The sequence below is a fragment of the Canis lupus genome, chromosome 20 (genome assembly GCF_048164855.1).
Source record: "Canis lupus baileyi chromosome 20, mCanLup2.hap1, whole genome shotgun sequence".
NCBI classification, from domain to species: Eukaryota; Metazoa; Chordata; class Mammalia; order Carnivora; family Canidae; genus Canis; species Canis lupus.
The window spans coordinates 28,473,392-28,492,633 of record NC_132857.1 but is presented as its reverse complement, the minus strand read 5'-3'; the positions used below and the strand labels follow the sequence as shown (position 1 = coordinate 28,492,633).

Here is a 19,242-nt window from a genome sequence, read left to right as displayed (position 1 = left end):
TATTATAACAGACTGATGAATCACTGAACTCTACCTCTGAAACTAATAATACACTATATGTTAATTGAATTTAAATTTTAAAAAAGAGTCACATACTCTACCAACTGAGCCAGCCAGCTGCCCCAAATACCCTCCCAATCGAATGACCAAGAAATCTCTGCACACTTTCCTTGAGATCTTCCTGCATAACCAAATCTAGGCTACTTGGTCTTTTCACAGCCTCCAATCACCATTCTTTTATATTCTACACTGCCCATCCTTGCTTCCAAACAGGGTGAAGTGTCCCTTATTCTAAAGAAACCACAGGACGCCTGGGTGGCTCAGTACATTAAGGTTGAGCATCTGCCTTCCCCTCAGGTCATGATCCAGGGTCCTGGGATTGAGCCCTGGGTCAACTCCCTGCTCAGCAGGGAGCCTGCTTCTCCCGCTACTCTCTCTTACTCATGTTCATTCTCACTTACTCTCAAATAAATAAAATCTTCATTTAAAAAAAAAAAAAGGAATCTTATCTCCCTACATGATCCTCTCATTTACAAAAGAAGACAGATTTAAGTAACAGAAAACACTGTCGGTATCAGATTATTCAGTATCAATTTACTAACAAAGAACAAAGTAAGCTAAGAACACTTAGGGTAAGGGCACTGGGTGGCTCAGCTGGTTAAGCATCTGCCTTTTGCTCAGGTCAGGGTCCAGGATTGAGCCCCATGTTGGGCTCCCTGCTCAGCGTGGAGTCTCCTTGTTCCTCTTCCTCTGCCCTCCCCACCCCCGCTCCCCCCCTTCCTTGTGCTTGTGCGCTCTCTCTCTCTCTCTCAAATAAATAAAATCTTTTTTTAAAATAAATTTTAAAAAAGAATGCCCAGGGTACTTCTATACTCTGGTTGGAGATGTGAAGATGGAGAAACAAAAAACAAGGATATGGAAGGATTCTGAGAAAACAAATATTTGTTGTTATGTGGTTCGTCCCAAATGTTTTTTCCACTAGAAGTAGTGAAGCTTCATGTTTAATGTAATCATTGCAGGCTTATTCAAGTATATCCCTAAATTATTATTAATTTCTAGTGGGCATTAAAGACTGAATGTACCATTTTTCCAATACTTTTCCACCCCTTTTCCAAAAAGACCTTCCTTCTCTTTTCAGCTAAAGTATTTCCAAAGTCTTGGCTCCCTGTTCATAACATGAGAACAATTCAGTTCTTTGTTATTTTCTAAGGCCCAATGTTTACTATCCTGGATTTTATCACTAAACTATCACAGATGATTCTGATTTCTATCACATTAGTTCTGAAGTTATTCATTCACTCTTTCAACAGGCATTTTACTGAAAGCCTCCTATATGTCAAGCTCAATGCAAGGTATCTGGCTATAAAACACCTTTATAAGGATCCCTGGGTGGCTCAGTGGTTTAGCGCCGCCTTCAGTCCAGGGCCTGATCCTGGAGACCTGGGATCAAGTCCCACATTGGGCTCCCTGCATGGAGCCTGCTTCTCCCTCTACCTGTGTCTCTGCCCCTCTCTCTGTGTCTCTCATGAATAAATAAAATATTTTAAATAAATAAAATAAAATACTTTCATGAGATCTTGTTCTGACAAATTAGTCACCCTTAAACAGAGCTATTTATTCTCCAAATGCTACCCTATTAAATCTTCTCTGGACTGCTGTCATCCTAACAACCGCCTCAAACAGGAAATTTCAATCTCTTTTGACTCTCTATTTTCTATTATGTTGTGGGTCTCACAGGCTAGATAGGTCCTTAACAAATAACTTAGGGCAACTTTTTTAAATTCAGAAATTTCAAGTCCCTCTGTAACAGTCTATTTCTAATTAATGTCAGATTTAAGGCAGAATTCAGGGAGTACCTGTGTGGTTCGGTGGTTGAGCATCTGCCTTTGGCTCAGGTTGTGACCCTGGGGTCCTGGGAACAAGTCCCACATCAGGCTCCTGCAAGGAGCCTGCTTCTCCCTCTGCCTATGTCTCTGCCTCTCTTCTCTGCGTCTCTCATGAATAAATAAAATCTTAAAAAAAAAAAAAAAACCAACAGAACTCGGGCTTTCCTACCTACCATTAGCGTTCAACAAACAATCTGAAGTATAGTTTGTGGTACTCTTTAGGAAATTTCTAGGCAAGAAATCCCATGGTACATCCCTGAGTAAGCCTCTTGACAGTAAGGCAGTATCCAACAGTCCATGACTATACAGCATAACTCTGCAATACTGAATAAAATATATACATGTTCTCAAGCCACATAACTAATCTACCTTTTCCCAAATCATGAGACGAGATTATATAAGCAGGGGCATGGTGCTCTGGGGGAGTAAAGTCATTAGACTGTAGCCCTGTATTGCTTATAGACTAGATGATTAACATCATACCATCTCTCTCAAAGTAGACTTTTATCAACACTAAGGCTGGGTTACCTTCTACTTCTTATGTTTCCTTATAGTGTCTAAGCAACTCAGATTTTGTATATAGTTTGACATTGTTCATATATATGTATTATACAATAAAATATTACTAATTTTAAAAAGGCTTCAACAGGCATTTTAAAATGCCTAAACTGATTTAAAAATATATTAAAGCCTGGGACGCCTGGGTGGCTCAGCGGTTGAGCACCTGCCTTCAGGGCGTGATCCTAGGGACCCAGGAGCCTGCTTCTCTCGGCCTCTGTGTCTTATGAATAAATAAAAATCTTAAAAATAATAATAAAAATATTATTAAAGCCATCACATAAATCATGTTAATCTTCCCTTAAATTAAATTAGAGGACATTAGTCTCATTTCCTTATTGTATTAAAACAAAAAAACAAAATATTTTGGTTTTTTTGTTTTGTTTTGTTTTGTTTTGTTTTTACAAAATATTTTGTATTGAAACTCCACAGGAGTGCCTGAGTGGCTCGGCTCATAAGTTAAGCATCTGACTCTTGATCTCAGCTCAGGTCTGATTTTCGGTCATGAGTTCAAGCCCCATCTTTGGCGCCATGCTGGGAGTGGGGTCTAGTTTAAAAAAGAGGGGGTAGCTCCTCAGTGGCTCAGTTAAGCGACAGACTTGATTTTGGCTCAGGTTGTGATCTCAGGGTTCCAGGCTCTGTGCTCAGCTCAGGGTCTACTTGAGATATTCTCTCTCTCCCTCCTTGCCTCCTGCCACAATCCCCTCCTGCACATGCAATTTCTCAATAAATAAATCTTAAAAAAAAAAAAAAAACACTCCACAAATACCATTAAAATGTAGTCAAGTCAGTTAAACTACTTACAGTAATCATAAGCTTACCAAATAATGATAACTAAGCATCTTTAGGCCAAATCTAAAATATCACTTGAGAACATTTAGCAATCATTAAATAATGGCACAGAAACAATTACAAAATGACTCCATTTTAGGCTTTAGATCTGTTCCCAAAGACTTATTTTTAAAAATCAATTCGTATTTTTCCGATTGGCTCCTATTAATAATTTCCAAAAAATAATTTTTGAACAGTTTTCCACAGCACTGCTTCTGTGGTAGGGCTGTTCACAAATACTTGATGTTCTTCTGGATATTTGGAAATATTGAACTTCCCCACCCTATGCAACTCAGGTACAGCCATGAAACTTCCTCTGGCCAATACAAGTGGTAAACATTTCTCCCAGGCAAAAGCTTTAAAAGCCAGACTGTGCTTTCACATACTTTGTTTCCTTCTGTCCTGGTGTGAGCTTATAATTTATGATAAGAAATACATACCAGGTCTTTGTCCCCATTTCTGGCAAAGAGCTCAGAAGAAACAGGTCCTTTTTTTTTTTTTTTTTTTTTTTTTGGTACACCTGAAGTACAGTTGATATGCAATGATACCTTAATTTCGGGCGTACAATATAGTGATTCAGCAAGTTTGCACTTTATGATATGCTCATCACAGGTGTAGCTAGAACAATGTAGGTGTCTTCTTTTATTTATAAAGAATACCCTTAAGTCACACTTCAGTGTATACTAATGAGATGACTTTTGAAAAGCATCTAGTGATGGAAGCTGGCTGCCAGGAGGAACCAACCATGGAATTAGAGGTTTGGAACTTTGAGCTCCTTCCCATGGGTTTTAGGGAGGTAAGAGGGACTGGAGATTAAGCTCAACTACCAATGGCCAATTGAATTAATCAACCATGCCTAGGTAAGAAGCCTCTATTTAAAACCCCTCTTGGGATTTGGAGAGCTTCTTAGTCGGTAGACACTCCGAAGTGTTGGAAGAGTGGCACACTGGAAGAAAGGATGGAAGCTCCACAGCCCTTCCTTTCCCCAAACCTTGCCCTATGCATCTCTTCCATCTGCTTGTTTCTAGGTTACATCCTTTTATAATAAACCAGTAATCCAGTAAGTATTATCCAGAATTCTGTGAGTTGCTCTAACAAATCAATTGAACCCAAAGAATTCCAAAGATAGGAACCTCTGATTTACAGCCAACTTGTCTGAAGCACAGGCAACTACCTAGCGCTGCCACTGGAGAGGGCAGTCCCAAAGGATTGAGCTCTTAACCTGTGGGATCTGACACTATCTCTGGCTGGTATTACAGAATTGTTTAACGTATGAAAACCCCTCCCACATACCATTCTGGTAACAATAAGCGTCAAAGTATTGAGTTTGAACGTTCAGAACAAGCCTCCTCCAAATGACACTTTGGCATGTAGATTACTTTGATGTGAAGTGAATCAAGGCCCAAAAGATTCAGGAAGAGCTTTTAACCTCCCTTTAACTGCCTAAAAAATTTAGATAGAGGGTCTGGTCTATCGAAACTATCATCAGAGATAACTATAAAAAATATGGGGTAGGCATGGTAAATTGCAGGGGAACCGACAGGGCCTGGAGATCAAATTCCTGTGTCCCGCTGTCTCCACAAAGCATGGCAAACATGTTTACCAAACATCCGCTTTTCCCATCTTCCCATAAATCATATTCCTCCCCACTTCGAAGTCCCAGACCCCTTAGCCCTTCTCCTCTGCCCAGGACAGCATATAAGCCTCAACTGCCTTACTAACTGTGGGTCTCCTACTCTTATGGGGCTCCCAATAAATATATAATTCAATTCAGTTTATCAGTCTTATGACAACTTACCAAAGAACCTAGAAAGATTAAGAAAAAAATGTTTCCTTCCCAGGAAGCACAATATAAAGGAAAGATACAAGGTGTTTTTCTTTTACCTACGGCAACTAGTAATGTTCCAGATAGTGGCTGCTCCCAAGTGAGTTCTCAAAGTAAGGATCCAAAGTGGGATTCAAAGTAAGGATGACAACGTCGAGCAGAAGCAGCCCAACATACAGCATGAACAAAAAATACATCTTTGTTGTGTTAAGCCCCTGAGTTTGAGGGTTACTACTCAAAATGATAGTCTTGAAATTTAATTTAAAAATTACACTGAAAATTCCTCATGTTCATTCTATTCATTTCAAGAAATGTCACCAATTCTCTGACCAAGTACATTAAACTCTCTCATACAACTTCTCCTAGATACCAGAAAAGTTAACACACTTATACCATTTACTTAAAATGGACCAGTTTATTCTCTTCCACTGAAAAGTGTACCTAATACAAAGAAATCATTTTTACCCAAATATTTATCAGAATTCTCTGATCTATCATTTATAAAGAATGAGAGGTAAGAATAATATCCGTATTTGAGTGTGTTTTCCAATAATTATGTTGGCCCAACCCCCAGAAGATTCCAGTGAACATATTTCCAAGGAGAATGCTTCATGTAAATAATGTGGAAGCAGAGAGAAGGCTAAGGAACCCTTGCTCTAACCAGAAAAGCCATGCAGAATCCCAACTCTACTATGTGACACTGAACAAGATTCCTAACACCTCTAAGCCTCAATTTCTTTGCCTGTAAAATCAAGATGATATGGTCTACCATGGTTACTAAAAAATTAATGTGTGTAAAGCTTCTGGCATGTAACAGACATTTAAATATTACTTCCTCCTCCCAGGATACATTCTGAAATTTATAGAAAACTATGTGATATCCTCAATGCCAGAAGACATGCCTTTATGAGAGGGCAAAACAGCAGAACTGTGAATGTGGTTATGCAACCACATTGTGTCAAACACAAGAAGCTCTCCTAGAATGCAAAGTAAAATAACAGATGAAAATATTGAAAGATGATGATAAATATGAAGGATGGAGAATGGAAATCTGAAAACTATACACATTGCCAAGGAACCATAATACAAAGAAAAAACAAAGGTACAGATGAAAAAATAAAACCTGAAAGAACTGAAATAAAATTGAGATATTATGACTATTAACTCTCAATCTATATTCCCTAGGCGTTTAAATATCTGTATAATACATACATTCAGAAACTCAGAAACAGAAGACAAGAAATCAACATTTTCTCTTACCCAACCTCCTTAGCAAACCAACCAACACTCTCTACCTCTACCTATCAGTCTTCTGATAAAATGCTGAGCATTCAATATTAAGCTTATTTTTTACTAAAGCAGTACATTTCTGCACTCATCAATTTACCAAGAATAAAATGTTTATGTACTTGTTATATAGTTTAAATATTATATAAACCAATGAACTTGTAAATCTGAAGAGAGTTGTTCCTATGAAAATGAAGTTGAGTGTTTAGAAAGACTCAGTCAAGGTTCAAAAAAAAAAAAAAAGAAACAATTGTTGGGGTGCCTGGGGGGGTCAGTCAGTTAAGTGTCTGCCTTTAGCTCCTGCATCTGGCTCCCTGCTCAGTGGGGAACCTGCTTCTCCCTTTCTCCCTGCCTCTACCACTCCCCTTGCTTGTGCATGCATGCACTGTGTCAAAAAATAAATAACATCTTTAAAGAAAATTGTTGTTAAAGTGAGCATAGGTAAATACCGTAAAAGACTAAGAGGAATAATCATAACTCTAGATGGATCACATGATTCAGACTTCTTTACATCTGTTTTTTTTAAATTAAACAAAGTAAAAATGTTTTAATTCCTCTTATATTTTTAAAAAATTAAACTAACCACCACCAGTTTTAATGACATCAAATAGAAAGGCTTCTATCTACATTAAAATAGACAACCTAAGTGAACCATGGGAGATTTTTACAATGCTGATAATGTTTTATTAGCTTTTTATATGTGAAGAACTAAACATATTATCTCATTTAAGCCTCATGACAGAGGACACCTGGGTGGCTCAGTGGTTGAGCGTCTGCCTTTGGCTCAGGGTGTGATCCTGGGGTCCTGGGATCGAGTCCCACATTGGGCTCCCTGCATGGAGCCTGCTTCTCCCTCTGCCTGTGTCTCTGCCTCTCTCTCTCTCTCTCTCTCTGTGTCTTTCATGAATGAATAAATAAAATCTTAAAAAATAAAAAATAAACCTCAGGACAAACCTATGAGTTAGGTACTATTATGTCTGTTTTACGGATAAGTGAGGCACAGAAAGGATAAACAGCAGAGCTGGGACTCACATTTTGGTCTGACTCCCAAATACCTACTCTTAACTGATTACTAATTTTTTCCTTATCTTTTCTATACTTAATTTTTTTTCAGTAAACATTATAATCACTATCATTATTAGTAAACTATGTAGAGTTTACTAATTTTGTTAACTCAGTTGAAATACTACCTCCTCTTCAAGGCCTTCTGAAGTGCTCTCCCTATCCTGGTACATAGTAGGCACTCCATGAATGGTAATGACACTACTCTGGCAAAGCAAATCCAATTTTCTGGTTGCCCTGATAAAGCAGAGAGGTAGCATGATGCAACTGTTAAGAGCACAGATTGTGGAGCTGGACTGTCTACATTCAAGTTCCAGCTCTGACATCCAAAAAAAAGTGTGAACATGAGCAAGTTACTATTGGTCTCTGTGCTTCAGTTCCCTAATCTGAGTACAGTAACAGTAACTAATTCATTGGGTTCTTAATAGGGATTAAATGAGTATCTTTAACACAGTACTTAAATCAGTGCCTAGAACATAGAAAGTGCTTAAATTTGCCAAACAATGCCACAAGAGAGAATAAACAAACCTCAACCAGTAAATTAGGAAGAAACTTTTCTAAGTGACCAATGATTTGGTAGGTACCATCTTTTAAAAATCTTAGGACCCTGTAAAAAGAGGTCCCTTCTGTCAATTCTATTTATTCACTAAATATTTGGCTCCAGGCATTATGCTAGGTGCACCCGAATCAACAAAACACTGTCTCTGTCCTTGAAACAGCTAACTTCCTAGTGGAGGACAGACATAATTATAACACAATGTGGTGAATACCACAGTAGAGGCAAGTACAGTATACCTGAGGAGCATTCTGAGGTAGTCGTGATGAGGAAACCTAATTTGGGAATGACCAAAGGATACTGATAAAACCATATCTTCAACTATTATTTTAATTTGTCAGTATTAATTATTAAGGTCCACATAAATGACTAACTGCCCAAATGGGAAATATTACCTTTAGAAAAGCCTCCCAAAGTTTATAGCCACAGAGTGCTTATAAAATTTATGGTACTATGACTCTCAAACAAAACAGTCTTGAGCACTTACAAGAAAGGCAGTGTGCAAGTCTAAGGAAGGACTCCAAGATTCAACCCTATGCTGTTAGTTGGGAAGACAAAGTGGAACAAAAAAATTAAGCGACAATCTAAGAGTTAAGTAACAATAAAGAAAACAACACAAAATATGTTACAAAGCCAATACACTATTAACACCATAAAAAATGCAGTCAACCAATGTTCCCAATAAATCCCAGGGATATACAAGGCAAAAAACAAAATTATACAGATACATTTCTTATAAACCTAAGTGTGTGTATAGATTGAGAGATACCCCTCTCACACACTTGAGAATAAGGAAAGAGATTATTTATTTCCATATATACAGGTCATTGTGACTTTCAAGAGATATGTGAAAAAACTTTATAATGAATTAAATCCTATTTTTAAAAAATGATTATTTAGAAAGAGAAAGAGAGCAAGCACACCATTGCTCGCAAGCACTGGGGAAGGGGAGAGGAGGAGAGAGAATCCCAACCGGACAACCAGAGCGGAAATCAAGAGTTGGACGTCTAACCAACTAAACCAAATAGGCACCCCTAAATCATATTTTTAATGAGAGAATATATTACTTCAGTAAATCCTATTATGAAACCTTCTCCAAAACATTAACCTAAAAAAATTAATTAGAAAAAACCCAATAACCTATTAAATGTGTTAATTCTTGGGAAATAAATTCAATTTCATATTACATATATTTATTTCTACCTGGCTTAATTAAAATGAGGTTCACCTCTAAATGTAGCCAACACATCTCATAATCAGAAACCATAGTATTCATAAAATAAATAAGTCACAAGAATGTAATATGCAGCATAGAGAATACAGCCAGTAATATTATAATAACATTATAAGGTGACAGATGGTATGCAGACTTATGGAGATCATTCTGTAATGTATAAAAGTATTGAGTAACTGCTTTACACCTAAAACTAATAGGATATTGTATGTCAATTATACTTCAATAAAAAGAAATTCATAAATGTTCACTAACTTGATCATTATGAAATGAGAATGCCAACTGAGGTTTAAAAAATGTTTTAATTCTTAAACTTCACATAGTGGTAGAATTAGGACTAGAATTTAGATCTTCTGACCCTCGATCTAGTACTCCTCGCATTCTACCAGAAAATAGTCTTCTCAAAATGCTTTTTAGTAAATCCATTCTTCCTTTATTATATTCTGGTTATTTCTGTTGTCTTGGCTAAGAAAAAAATCGCACTCCTTTGGTGAGAGTACAGGAAAAGAGAGGCATTGAGTTTTTCCCATTTTTCACAAACCAGGTTTTTTCTTATTATTATTCATAACAGGAGATACCTGGAATTCATAATTTAAAAAATTTAAAAACCACAAAATCAGAATCCAATATAACTGTATAGGATATTTTACAAATTCCTGTGATTTTTATTTATATATATGTGTGTGTGTATGTGTATATGTATCTCAACAAAAGATTGTTAACACCGAAATTCAAAAGTTGGCCTAAAAAGGGTCAGCAATAGATGCTATAACTGTTCAATGACAGATTATTGGAGAACAAGCTAGCAATACAGTGCTAATTAATCATGCCACAGATTGCTAATTTCAACGGAGAAAACATACCTTACCTTAGCCCCCATAACCAAGTGATCAAACTCAGCATCACAAACAATGGGACTTGACAGTATATGACCTGATGGGAAGTAATAGTAACTACACAGCATCACTTAGGGGTTATTCTCTTCCAAAATATTTAGTTTGAAGCTAGTCAAGCCTTTATTTTTTTTATTTTTTAAAAAACATTTTAATTATGTTCACAGCCTTTACGTTGGTTTTTTAAAGATTTTATTTCTTTATTCATGAGAGACATAGAGGGAGAGGGGCAGAGACAGAGGCAGAGGGAGAAGCAGGCTCCATGAAGGTAGCCTGATGTGGGACTCGATCCCGGGATTCTGGGATCACATCCTGGGCCAAAGGCAGGCACCAAACCACTGAGGCACCCAGGCGTCCCCTAATCAAGCCTTTAAAGCTAGCTTGTAGTTAACTAATACAGGGTAATAGAGGAACATGCGAAATGACACCATGAGTGGGGGAAAAAAAAAATCAGACAAATACAAAATGTGATTCATTTTATAAGAAAACTGGCTTGAGTGCTTTAAAAAAAAAAAAAAAAGGCAACTTGATTTTAAAGGGGGCAGTTGAAACTGTTCTAGATTCAAAGGGACCAAAGAGATTTAACCAATGCAGTGAATAAAACCTTGTATCTTGGTTTGGTGTGGCTGGGCATAAAAAACCATAGAAGACCAATCAGGATAAATAGGGAGATTTATATATGGATAATGTTAGATTGCATTAAGGAATTAACAAGAAACTATCAACTAATTATTAATTAGAAAATATGTGCTAAAAATTAATAATAATGGTATTTTGGCTATATTAAGAAATGTCCATCTTTGGAAATGTATGCTGACATAATGTCTACAGTTTAGTTTCAAATAGGTGAACCAAAAATAATACACACATATTTATAGATAAAGCAAATACAGCAAGATGTCAACAAATATTGAATCTAGAGGGTCATGATATGGATGTTCACTCCATTATAATTTCCTGTATGTTTGAAATTGTTTCATAATAGAAAAAAGTTGGGAGAGGGTGTTGAGGAGCCCAGAGAGCTCCAATTCAACAAGGGAAAAAAAGATCAACCCAAAACCAAAGTTGTCAGGAACCTAACATGACTTCATTTTAGTACAGCATCTACTAAATATAGTTTACTGCTTTGGTAGCAGCAAGGTGAAACTATAAATTAAAGAGCCACATAAACCACTGCTTAATAGACAGAGTCTACAATGTAATCCAATTTTAAAAAATAAGCCTTTAACAGCTACTTCTCTCTAAAGAAACACATGGAGATTGTGCCAAGATAACCATTCTATAATGATATCACATTCAACATAAATCAACAGGACTCAACATAATCTATATTCTAACCAAATAACAAATCAAGCTGTGAACCAACCACTTGTCACCTTTTCTCTACAGACAATACTAAAACATTCGACTACAAATTTTCCCAAACCTGATAAAATACTGGAGGAAATTATAGAGTAATGTAATTAATTGGGCATCAGTACATTTCTTAAACATTTGCAACCATATGTGAAGCTTCACCTACTCAAAGAATTTATCAATATTTTCTTTTATAGGGAGGAATATTTTCTTTTTCACTAACCACAATCAAAGAAATAGTACAGACCAATGCTAAAATGACAATTTTTAGTTTATAAACACTTTTCAGTCACCACACACAAATAAACGAAAAGGGAAAAAAACATCATACTATTAAAAGATAACTTTCTAGATACTCTACAATTCTACACACTGAATTTTGACACTCAACCCAGAAGTATTGCATAAGACTGCACAAAGTACTAAGTACGTTCAGCCATTGTCACATAACTCAGCAACAAGTTTTGCAATAAGGAAATCTCAAGCTAATAACCCAACTGCGAGTTCCCCGTATGTGTCAAGAATAAACTGCACAAGTAAAATTGTAACTTTTCGGGAAATACGCATCTTACCAATTATATTTTTTAATTGTCACCATCTTTCAATATGTATCAAATAGTCTTTACCACATTTCCTCGTTTAATAAAAGTTAAAAATTCTCTTGTTCAGTCCTCCTGCAAAAGGGTAAAGGTGCCCAGCACCACCTTTTAAAAGTAATTCTTATAGTGGGGAGGAGCCAAAAAAAAAAAATGATTTGGCTAGGTTGCAGCAAAACACATCGGACAGCCTACTACATCTACCTATGATGTTTAGAATTCACTCGCAGGAAGAAACTCCCCAGCTATTCTCATTTTCCTCATATATTTATTTTTTCAAGACTCAAAGATGCAGCCCTACAGAAAAGACATCATATTTTCGGAATTAAGGCTTCCCGGATCACCAGTTGCATGACCTTGGCCAAACTCCCTAATCTCTCCGAGACTCAATTTTCCGTCTGTAAAATGGGGAAGACACGTACTGACCTCCCTGCGCTGAGACGAAGTCAGACCGTGCAAGACAACTGCCGGCCGCACCGCAAGCGCGAGCCAGAGCGAGAAGGAAGCATCAGCCCCCATCAAGAGATTATCGCGATGTGACAACGCAAAGACAAGCACTTTTTCGCTCGCTGCATGGAACACTTCTCCTCCCAGGCACCAGCTGCGCTCTTCCTTCTAAAGCCCTGCGGAGTACGTGTCTGACAGCCACACGGCCAGCCGTCCACTTGGCTCAGACCTGGGCTTCGGGTCGGGGTGCGGGACCCCGAGATCTGCCCGCCGCGAGCGGGACGGCCACCCAGCGAAACCCCCGGCGGGGCTGCTGCGCCCAGGCCCGCCGCGGTCCCCGCCCCGCACACACACAGGCACGTACCGGCCGCTCCGCGGGGACGCAGGGAGCCGCAGGCCCGAGGAGGGGCCGCCACCGCCTCCGAGCCCGCCCCTCCGCCCCCGCGCGGCCTGTCACCGCGCCCCCCGCTCCGGGGACGCCGCGGGCCCCCGGGGGCCGGAGGGGCGCGCGAGGAGTCTGGCGCGGGCCGGGTCCCTCCTTCACATGGAGCCCGCGCGGGCCGTCGCGGCCGGCCGGGGCCTCTGGGCGCCCCTCGGTCCTCGCCGCCGCGGCCCCGAGGCCCGCGCGAAGCTGGGCAGGAAGGGAGGAAGCCGTGGGCCGGGCGCCGCCAGAAGCCGAAGGAGGGGCGGGAGCGGAGACTCCGCGGCCGGAGGTGCCCGGCCTGCCCGTCGTCGTCGGCCGCGTCGCCGCCGCCGCCGCCGCCGCCGCCGCGCGCCCCCTTAACGCCGCACCCAGCGGCCGCACCACCTCCGTCAGGCGCCGCAGCTGAGGACAGCGGGGCCGCCACTACACACGGGCCCGTGACGTCGGGCGTAGCGCGGCGCACGTCACGGCCGGCTCGCTCGTGCGCGCGCAGCCCTCCCGCCAGCCGGGAGCCGAGGCCGCCGCGGGCGCGCGCGCCCACCCTGCAACGCCGCGCGGAGGCCGAGGGGAGCGTGCCCGCGCCTGCGCAGTGGCCGGCGGCGCCCACGCACGCTCGGCGGCCCCCACCCTCTGGGCGGCGCGGGGATTCCCAGCCCGGGTCAGCCGCGGAGCCGGCCCCGCCCCGAGCTCCGGGCCGCCGCCGCCGCCGCCGCCGCCGCGCTCGCGCACGCGCGCCTGTGTCGTCCGGCTCCCGTGGGAGTCCTGGCGCGGGGGCGGCTCCTGCGGGGGCGGCGACCGGGAGGGGAGCGGCCGCGCTCGCGCGCAGGCGGCGGGCGGAAAGCCCTCTGCCTCTGCATTCTCGAGCTCCACTGCGGACTTATTTTCTGAAGCACTTTAGAAATCATGTGAGGACTTTATTTATTCATGAGAGCCGCAGAGAGACAGGGAAATGGGCAGAGGGAGAAGCAGGCTCCCTGCGGGGACCCCCATGCGGGAGCCGGTCCCAGGACCGCGGCAAGGACCGGGCCGAAGGCAGACGCGCCACCGCTGATGAGCCAAGTGCCCAGGACGTTAGAGGTCCCTGTCGGCTTGGCGGCCGGCCGTCAACCCCCGCGGGCCTTCCAAGCGGTACGGCCCCCCTGTTTACTGCCTATCGCCGTTCTGGGGGCCCCCGCAGGCGCCACTCCCCCAGGGCAACAGACGGGGAGCGGCCCAGAGAGGAGTCCGACGCCCCGCCCCAGCGCGGTGGCAGGAGCCCAAACCCGAGTCTCGCCCCGACCCCCTCGCTCCGCGGGGCCCGCAGGAGGCAGCGCGAACTAACCGCGTGGCGGGAGAGGCCCTGGCCGCGGTCACTGACCTGTATTCCGACCGTTTCCAGCCCACGCTGCTCTGACCTAGAAAGCATCTTTTCCGCCCCATCTCTTCTTCCCTCAAGTACCCCGGACGACTTCCGGAACCATTTTCCCCTCGCTCAGCGTCTACTGGGTTTCTCGGTCCCTGGTGGGCCCCTCCCCCACCCGCCCCCACGCGCCCCCACCCGCCCCCACGCGCCCCCACGCGCCCCCACCCGCCCCCACCCGCCCCGCCGCCTCCGGCCTATTCCGGACCTCAGTTCCAGCCCCGCGCTTGAATTCAGCGAGATGGCAGCGGCACCAGCAGGCCTGGAGGGGAGCATCTGCTCCAACTCCGCGGCCCAAGCTGCTCAAGGAGCGGGCCTCCGTGGGGCAGGGACCCTACCCTGGGAGACGGTGCTGGACGATCACTAAGTATCTGGGGCCCCTCCCTGGAGTCCTCATCACAGACCCTTTCAGAGATAGCAGAGGCGACGGCGCCAAGTTGCTATTTGGCAGGTGTTTGTAATAGTGAAAGCCTCAAAACCACCTAAATGACTATCAGACCGAGCTGATAATGGTTCATCTGCTCTGCACAGAATTAGGCAGACAAGACAAAGAAGGGCCTATACCAGAGGACCTCAAAAATACCCAGATCGATAGAAAATCAGTTTGCTCCCACTGGTTCAAAAAGTAGAGGATTTTAAAGCTTAAGTACACAGAAAATCAAGATCTTTAAGATTTGTTTTGATTCTAACATTCTAAGCCTGGTATACCACCGCAGAAAGGAGGCTCTCGGTATTTTTGAGGGCAAGATTTAGATCCTGTATTGTTTTCCCCAGTTCCTGGCCTGACTGCATAGCAGACATTCAATAAATACCTATTTACTAAGTAATGTAGAGATGGATTTTTTTCCTCATACTTCTGCTTCTTCCCTCAACTACCTACCCTACCTGAGTACTTCATTCACATCTGGTTCCTTAGAAACACCCTGCATGTATAGTAATAAACTTTTTCCTCCATTCTCTTTTTACCTGGTCACTTTTTCTCCTGCTTAGACATTAAATCTGCATCTTTGGAGATTTTAGTATATATGATTACAAATTAGTGATATTATGATTTTTTTTTCTTAATGAAACTCTTCACTTAACCATTATTTTTGCTTTCCTGCTCTGTGCCTGACTTTGCAGTGATGAAGTGATAGTTTCCAACATTTCTCAGGAACTCTGGAATCTTGTGAACAGGGCAGACTGCTAAGTGGATGATTATAATATTTAGTGACTTGCCCTGTAGCTGAGGTGCCCCAGCAGCAGAGAGAAGTCACAGTGTGCCTGAGGAATGAGGGAAGACCTCAGAGAAGAGGCATGCTATGTGAGTTTTCTATTGCTGCATAACTAACTGCCACAGACTTAGTGGCTTAACACAACACCTACACATTAGTTCACCATTCTATAGGTCGCAGTCAGCAGGGCATCATGGCTGGGTTCTCTGTTGGGTATCACAAGGATGAGATCAGGATGTCAGCTGGGCTGAGTTCTTAGCTGGAGGCTCTTGGAAAGATCTGCTTCCGTCCTCATTCTTGTTGGCAGGATTCAGTTCCTTGTGGTTGTAGGGTTGAAGTCCCCATTTCCTTGCTGGCAGTTAGCCAGGGCCTGCTGTCAGCTTCCAGAGTCCACCAGTGTTCCTTGCCACGTGACCCCTCTGTCCTCAAAGCCAGGAACAAAAAATTTCTTGAAAATCAGGGGATCCCTGGGTGGCTCAGCAGTTTAGCGCCTGCCTTTGGCCCGGGGCACAATCCTGGAGTCCCGGGATCGTGTCCCACGTCAGGCTCCCTGCATGGAGCCTGCTTCTCCCTCCTCCTGTGTCTCTGGTTCTCTCTCTCTCTCTATGTCTATCATAAATCAATAAATAAATCTTTAAAAAAATAAAACCATGATGTAGAACATAATTATTAAAAAAAAATTTCTTGAAAATCAAATCCTCCTCACATATTGAATCTCTGACTCCGTCTTTTGTTCCCAACCAGAGAAAACTTTCTGCTGGGTGGCTCAGTGGTTGAGCATCTGCCTTCAGCTCAGGGCGTGATCCTGCTTCTCCCTCTGCCTATGTCTCTGCCTCTCTCTCTCTCTCGTCTCTCATGAATAAATAAATAAATCTTTAAAAAAATAAAAAATAAATAAAAGTTCATGTGATTAAATCGGGCACTCCCAGATAACCTGTTCTTAAAATCAACTATATCAGGGTTTCCCCAAGTGGCACAGTTGGTTGGGCATCTGACTCTTGGTTTTGACTCTGTCGTGATCTCAGGGTTGTGAGATTGAACGCTGTGTCTGGCTCTGAACTGAGTGTGGCTTCGGCTTGGGGCTCTCTGTCCCTCTGCCCCTCACCCACACACTTAGCATGCTCTAACTCTCAGATAAATAAAATCTTTTAAAAAAATCAACTGTGGATGGAGGTCGTTGGTGTCACCTGCCAGCCGCCGGCTCCTTCACCGGCTGTTCAGCTCCCCGCCCGCTCCAACCAACCATGGTCTCTGCCCTCACCTGCCCAGGCCCTGCCAGCGCCACTCTCCACCACAGCTTCAGCACCCTGGCCCAGAACAATGTTAAAGTAGCTGTACTTGGGGCTTCCGGAGGAATTGGACAGCCCCTTGCGCTTCTTCTCAAGAACAGCTCCTTAGTAAGCCCCCTGACCCTCTGGGATATTGCTCATATGCCCAGAGGGGCCGCAGATCTGAGCCACATCAAGACCAGAGCAAATGTGAAAGGCTACCTCGGACCTGAGCAGCTGCTGCATTGCCTCAAGGGTTGTGATGTGGTGGTTATTCCAGCAGGAGTCCCGAGAAAACCAGGCATGACACGGGATGACCTGTTCAACACCAATGCCTCAATTGTGGCCACCCTGACTGCTGCCTGTGCCCAGCATTGCCCCAAGGCCATGATCTGTGTCATTTCAAGTCCAGTTTAATCCACTATCCCAATTGCAATGGAGGTTTTCAAGAAACACGGAGCTTACCACCCCAGTAAAATCTTCGAGGGGACCACCCTGGACATTGTCAGGGCCAACACTTCCATTGCAGAACTGAAAGCTTTGGATCTCACATGAGTCAACGTTCCTGTTATTGGCAGCATGCCGAGAAGACCGTCATCCCCCTGCCCTCCCCACCCCCCCAACCCCCCGCCCAGCTGACAGCCATCACTGGGTGGATCCAGGAGGCCGGCAAGGAGGTGGTGAAGGCCAAAGCTGGAGAAGGCTCTGCCACCCTGTCCATAGCGTATGCTGGAGCCGGGTTTGTCTTCTCCCTTGTGGATACAATGAATGGGAAGGAAGGAGTTGTCGAATGTTCCTTCATTAAATCCCAGGAAGCAGACTGCCTATTTCTCCACACCATTACTGCTGGAGAAAAAGGGTATCGAGAAGAATCTAGGCATTGACAAGATCTCCCCTTTTGAAGAGAAGATGATAGCGGAAGCCATCCCCCGAGCTGAAGGCCTCCATCAAGAAGGGAGAGGAGTTTGTGAAGAACATGAAATGAGAGGGCAGCCAGCTAGCGGTTCATTTCCCTAACTTATGAAGGCATCATGTCCCTGCAAAGCCATCTCCTGCCCTCATGTTTCCATTGCATTTTTTTTATTTTTTATTTTATCTTTTATGTTTCCGTTGCATTAACCACGAGTGTTGTGTTAACGTCGCTGCCCCTTCCAATCACAGGTCCGTTGATGTGTGCATCAATAAAAGCAGGCTTCCATTTTCTTTTAAAAAATAAATACATAAAAATAAAAAAAATAAAAATCAACTGTGTCATACCACATAACCTAATTATAGTAGTACAGATCATTATAATCACAGTAGCAAGGGTTATGCAGGCCATGTTTCCTAGTGGAATCTTCAAGGACATAAGAGAATCCTGCCTATCACACACAGTGAACTGAAACTTAAATCCAGAAAGTTATTTGCTGGGAGGAATAAGGGTGGAGGAATGGGCATTCCAGGCAGAAGGACTCAAGTGTGCACAAGTTTGGAAGTGGAAGAGAACTGCCCTGTCCTGGGAAGGGCAGGAGTTACTGGCCTTGGGGTGTTGGGAGAGATGTAGCCATGGGGCAAATCCAGAGAAGAGAGCAACCAGATGAGGAAGGAAGGGTGTTTAAGCAGGCTAAAGATCTTGAGGAAGGAGATAAAGATCTAAAGCACAGCAGTGGGCAGCCCAGGTGGCTCAGGCAGTTTAGCGCCGCCTTCGGCCCAGGACGTGATCTTGGAGTCCCGGGATGGAGTCCCACATTGGGCTCCCTGCATGGAGCCTGCTTCTCCCTCGGCCTGTGTCTCTGCCTCTCTCTCTCTCTCTCTCTCTCTCTCTCTCTGTCTCTCATGAATAAATAAAATAAAATCTTAAAAAAAAATAAAGCACAGCAGTAGCTGTAGAAGTGATATGAGGACTGTCAGTTGGGATGCATTTAGCTGCAAAGAACAAGACACCTGGCCCCAAACAGTTTACAGTGAAGTTTATTTTCTTATATAACAAAAACCCAATAAAGGGATTAGAGTTAGGACCATGAATTGTCATCTCCACAGTCAGAAGATGACTCCCTCAGTTCCAAATATCTTGGCCTCCTACACAGGAAAGGGGAAGGATTCATATATTCATTCATTCATTCATTCATATTCTCTCTCTCTCTCTCTTTCATAAACTTTTAATTTTAGAACAGGTTTACATTTAAAAAGACATTGAGCAGATAGTACAGAGAGTTCCCATATACTTCATATCCAGTTTCCCCAATTATTAATATTATAAACATTTGCAAATTAGGGAACCAATATTAATACATTATCATTAACTGAAGTCCACACTTTATTCAAATTTCTATAATTTTTATCTAATGTTCCTTTTCTGTGTCAGAATGCCATCCAGGATCCCACATTATATTTAACCCTCCTGTCTCCGTAGACTCATCTTGGCTA

At 43.0% G+C, this 19,242-nt stretch overlaps 1 protein-coding gene and 1 pseudogene across 6 annotated transcripts in view; one reads left to right on the top strand and one right to left on the bottom strand.

Moving 5' to 3' along the window:
- Positions 1-14,456, bottom strand: part of MAP3K2 (mitogen-activated protein kinase kinase kinase 2) — a 93,370-nt gene extending 78,914 nt beyond the window's left edge. For 2 of the 6 annotated variants that reach the window (XM_072788763.1, XM_072788767.1), the window contains exon 1: positions 14,313-14,456. The gene's annotated coding sequence lies outside the window, so the exon portion shown is untranslated. Of the gene's footprint in view, positions 1-12,510; positions 12,821-12,895; positions 13,043-14,312 lie in introns of those variants that run through there. The other 4 variants (XM_072788765.1, XM_072788762.1, XM_072788766.1 and 1 more) reach the window with 4 other exon arrangements.
- A 74-nt stretch (positions 14,457-14,530) lies between these two features.
- On the top strand, positions 14,531-17,991 carry LOC140612083 (malate dehydrogenase, mitochondrial-like; annotated as a pseudogene).
- Positions 17,992-19,242: the final 1,251 nt, after the last annotated feature.